Here is a 3998-nt window from a genome sequence, read left to right as displayed (position 1 = left end):
AGCTTTTGGATTTCTATCCATTAGTTATCTCCTACGAGCTATTGGAAGGTGAGGTTTTCAATTCCAAGTTTTGCATTAATCCGTTAGAACCAATTTCAATGGCCATTGAAAGGTGAGTTTATCACCTGGAATGACTTTGAGTTGCCAATATTTGGTAAGCTTTTGGCTTTAGACCATTAGTTATCTCTTACGAGCCATTCAAAGGAAGTCTAAGGTGAATAACCATTGATGAAATTGACTACCATCTGTTTTGTCATTTTAAAGGATTAAAACTTGATTTGCTAAATCCATACCGGTTCGGGAAGCAAGCATCACCATAGTTGCAACCCCAACGCGAGAAGCCTATCCTGAGATTTCCAATTTGCATAAGAGCCAGAGCATAGCTATCCTATCTTTGAGAAACTTGTTTTTACACCCTTTCATTTTAGTCTTTAATGTTAGCTTAGATTAGTTTAAATCTTTCTAAAACATTTACATCTTCTTTTAAAGCTAACATCCATAAGAAAATCACCTATTTTCCTAATTTGAATATCACTTGTGTTTGCGAAAACCCTTTCCAGTGAACGATCCTAGAACCACTATGCTATAGTAGCTTGGCTACTTTAGTAATAGTATTCAAGGTATAAATTTTGTTGATACGCCTTTAAAGCTAAGCTATCATGAGTCGAATCAAATGAAATTGGTTTAAAAGACATTTGGACATTTTCGCACTTTAAAAAAAAATTTCGCACCTTGGAAAGGATTTTTCGCACTTTGGATTTCAAGGTGTGAAATTTTGGCACTCTGCACCATCTGTCTTAAAACGGCCATAACTTTTTCATTTCAAATCCAAATCATGCACCGTTTGAAGCAATGGATTCCTGACTTCCCAAGCTTCAAAATGATATATGGTATACATAATTTGAGCTCCAGGAAGTGTTCCAAAAACGTATCTAACAGTAGCAAAATTTGGTGCGGCTGCAACATTTCCGTTCATCTTTGCATAGTCGTCTTCAAACAGTCATAACATCTTCGTTTCAAATCCAAATCACACACCGTTTGAAGATCTGGATTCCTGACTTCCCAAGCTTTAAAATGACATATCATATGCATAATTTGAGCTCCAGGAAGTGCTCCAAAAACGTGTCCAACAGTAGCAAAATTTTCGCACCTTAAAATGAGAATTTCGCACCTTGAATCGAGTTTCGCACTCAATTTCGCACTGTGCGAAATTTTCGCACCTTGTTTCGCACGGTGCGAAAATTTTCGCACCTTGAATAGTGGTGTGCGAAACTGATGTCTAGAGAATTCGCACCTTGGACTGAGAATTTCGCACCTTGGAATGAATTTCGCACCTTGAATAGTGGTGTGCGAAATTTTCGCACCTTGATTCGCACCGTGCGAAATTTGGCTTGAGGTGTGCAAAATGGCACTCATGTGCCAGGAGAGTATTTCGCACGGTGCGAAAATTTTTCGCACCTTGGATTGAGGTGTGCGAAATTCCCGCTCAGCTCGGTCCAGTTTTCTTGCAATGACCATAACTTTTTCGTTTCAACTCCGATTTGGACACCGTTTGAAGCGTTGGACTCCTGACTTCCCGATCTTCGAAACGGTATATAGTATGTAGAGAATGGACTTCAGGAAGTAATCGAAATGGGCCCAACAGTTGCCAAAATGGGGTGGTGCTTGGCTTTTCTCCCCTGTTTTCCCCTGTTTTTGGCTTCCCCTGTGTTGATCATCATAACTTCGATTTTTGCAAGCATCATACCTGCATAAACACTTCAAAACTCATCTTAAAAAAATATTAAAACTAAATTAAAGCTAAGAATTCAAACTAAAACATGCATAAATTTAAATAAAGCATAGAATTTAAATGAAGCTTATAGCATGTACCCAAAAAAGAAGATGAACTATTTAGCTCATCCTTACTCACACACCCACTTCATGCTGAATTCCCCCTGGATCCCAAACAAAATTGGCATCCTTCCCATTTGGTCCAAGGGAATTCGTTTCTCTTCTCTTCCTTAGAGAAGTGGATGCTTTAAAGGGTTCAAGTAACCCTTTGTCATCTTGAACCTTATGATTTTCAGTGGAAGGTTGGTCCATAGAGTTGTCATAGCAATCCCCCACCAAAGTGTCGATCTTCAACACTTTTCTTGATCTTTTTGCATTGGTTCCTTGAAGGTTATGGTGGGGTTGAGGAGGAAGCTTCCTTTTCCCCCTTGCTATGTCGAGATTGGTGAGCTTCTCAATGGAGTCTTGAACTTTTTCTATCCTTAGTGATAAATCATTATAAACCCCCTCCATTCTTACATTTATTGAACTCTCCATATTATCAATCTTTTCATTAAGATGAGAGTTGATCTTTTGTTGCTCACCTACAAAGTCCTCCATGACTTTGCTTATCTTCAAAATGGCTTGCTCCAATGAAGATGTACTCATTGATGGTTGAGGTTGAGGGTGAGTTGTAAGGTTGGGATGGTTTATATACTCAAATGAAGTTGGCATGGCTTGTGGTTGTGCTTCAGTATGCACATTCCTCAATTCAAACTCTTCAATCCTTCTAACCATAGATGCTAGCTTTGCCTTCATGCTCATGTCTTCATTCAAAGCATACTTACTACCCCATTGGCTTTGTTGAGCTTGCCTTTTCCCTAATTCAATCTGATCCTTCATGGATAAGTATGCAAATTTGTCCTTCTCATGATCATAATGAGAGCTTTGATCTTCATGTGGAATTTCCATTTCTAAAAAAAAATGATATTCAACTAAGGCTCTTTTCTTCAACTTGTACCAGGGTTCCCTCTTGGTCTTGAATCCAACAAGGAATGCACAAATTGAAATTAAAACAAAAATAAAAGAAAAGAGAATAATAAAAAAAAAAATTTAACTAAATAAAAACTAAACTAAAAAAAATTATAAGAAAACTCACCAAACTTGTGATGAAGATCACAAGTTACCCTTAATGGTTACTTCACTGTGCTTGTGGCACCTTCCCCGGCAACGGCGCCATTTGATTCGACTCATGATAGCTTAGCTTTAAAGGCGTATCAACAAAATTTATACCTTGAATACTATTACTAAAGTAGCCAAGCTACTATAGCATAGTGGTTCTAGGATCGTTCACTGGGAAGGGTTTTCGCAAACACAAGTGATATTCAAATTAGGAAAATAGGTGATTTTCTTATGGATGTTAGCTTTAAAAGAAGATGTAAATGTTTTAGAAAGATTTAAACTAATCTAAGCTAACATTAAAGACTAAAATGAAAGGGTGTAAAAACAAGTTTCTCAAAGATAGGATAGCTATGCTCTGGCTCTTATGCAAATTGGAAATCTCAGGATAGGCTCCTCGCGTTGGGGTTGCAACTATGGTGATGCTTGCTTCCCGAACCGGTATGGATTTAGCAAATCAAGTTTTAATCCTTTAAAATGACAAAACAGATGGTAGTCAATTTCATCAATGGTTATTCACCTTAGACTTCCTTTGAATGGCTCGTAAGAGATAACTAATAGTCTAAAGCCAAAAGCTTACCAAATATTGGCAACTCAAAGTCATTCCAGGTGATAAACTCACCTTTCAATGGCCATTGAAATTGGTTCTAACGGATTAATGCAAAACTTGGAATTGAAAACCTCACCTTCCAATAACTCGTAGGAGATAACTAATGGATAGAAATCCAAAAGCTTATCAAGTATTGGCCGTTGGAAGTTGTCAAAAGGAAATAAAAACCAATCATCCTCTGAGGAAAAACCCTCAGAGGCTGTTTGGCTACTAAGAAAATAGAAACGGGAGAGCTCTGTAAATATTCTCTATCTATATATCAATATATCAATCTTTCCATCATTCTTACAACGGATGCAAGGGGATATAAATAGAGAAGTTTTTCCAACCTTCCTAGCTAAGAAATCTTATGATTGGTGGATTACAAGGAGAAGAATGGAAATTTATACAAAAATATCTAAAAGAAAAGATCTAAAGTGGAGTCGGCAGAAACAGGGGAAAATTCGCACCATGCAAG

The sequence above is a fragment of the Vitis vinifera genome, chromosome 2 (assembly GCF_030704535.1).
Source record: "Vitis vinifera cultivar Pinot Noir 40024 chromosome 2, ASM3070453v1".
Taxonomy (NCBI): Eukaryota; Viridiplantae; Streptophyta; class Magnoliopsida; order Vitales; family Vitaceae; genus Vitis; species Vitis vinifera.
Note: the sequence above shows the minus strand (reverse complement) of the source record.